The following is a 1,000-nucleotide window of genomic DNA, read 5'->3' on the forward strand; positions in this document are numbered from 1 at the left end:
GAAGTACCACAACAGTCCTGCTGCTGTTGTTCTTCTACCGGTGACGCGGGACGACACAGGATGTTGAAGGGAGTCCTATACTTGTTCTCGGATGGCACGTGCAGATGTGAAGGGGTTACGATGTGGTTAGTGCACAATATGGTGATTCCCCCTTACAGTGGACAGAAGTGGTCGAATACAATCTTAACGACGAGTGTGCTTGCCCTCCCGAATAGGCCATGAAGGCCCAGTGGTAGCGACCGGCAGCCGTGTCATCCTCAGCCCACAGGCGTCACTGGATGCGGATATGGAGGGGCATTTGGTCAGCACACCGCTCTCCCGGCCGTATGTCAGTTTCCGAGACCAGAGCTGCTACTTCTCAATCAAGTAGCTCCTCAGTTTGCCTCACAAGGGCTGAGTGCATCCCACTTACCAACAGCGCTTGGCAGACCGGATGGTCATCCATCCAAGTGCTAGTCCAGCCCGACAGCGCTTAGCTTCGGTGAGCTGATGGGAACCGGTGTTACCACTGCGGCAAGGCCGTTGGCCCTCAAGTTCCCATGAAGTAAAATATTGGGACACTGTCCCATCCTAACGCCCCACAAATCTGAATAATGGGCTATTTGGCCAGTCGGCCAAATGGAGACCAACAATGAGGCCCTCTTCAAAACTCTTTCAGTGCTGATAACTTATCTCTGTCCCTCACAATGATCACTGAACCTCTGACACTGTTCACGTCCCTACATACACAGTGTTTCCGTAAGAGCGAGCAAAAACTTAACAGAGCATAAAGATTGTTCCACTGAACAATTTTAGGTAGGGAAACTGGGGATGGAGGAGCCAGCTTAAGGAGATAATAAGAATACAATCACTATTGTGTGCTTATTTAGTTACATTAGTTAACTGCTGATACTATCATTGACGTTCTACGGATCGGAGCGTGGAATGTCAGATCCCTTAATCGGGCAGGTAGGTTACAAAATTTAAAAAGGGAAATGGATAGGTTAAAGTTAGATATAGT

The 1,000-nt window shown here is 49.0% G+C and overlaps 1 pseudogene; it reads right to left on the minus strand.

Moving 5' to 3' along the window:
• Positions 1-409: 409 nt before the first annotated feature.
• On the minus strand, positions 410-527 carry LOC126299758 (5S ribosomal RNA; annotated as a pseudogene).
• Between the last annotated feature and the right edge of the window lie 473 nt (positions 528-1,000).

The sequence above is a fragment of the Schistocerca gregaria genome, chromosome X, assembly GCF_023897955.1.
Source record: "Schistocerca gregaria isolate iqSchGreg1 chromosome X, iqSchGreg1.2, whole genome shotgun sequence".
Classification (NCBI taxonomy): domain Eukaryota; kingdom Metazoa; phylum Arthropoda; class Insecta; order Orthoptera; family Acrididae; genus Schistocerca; species Schistocerca gregaria.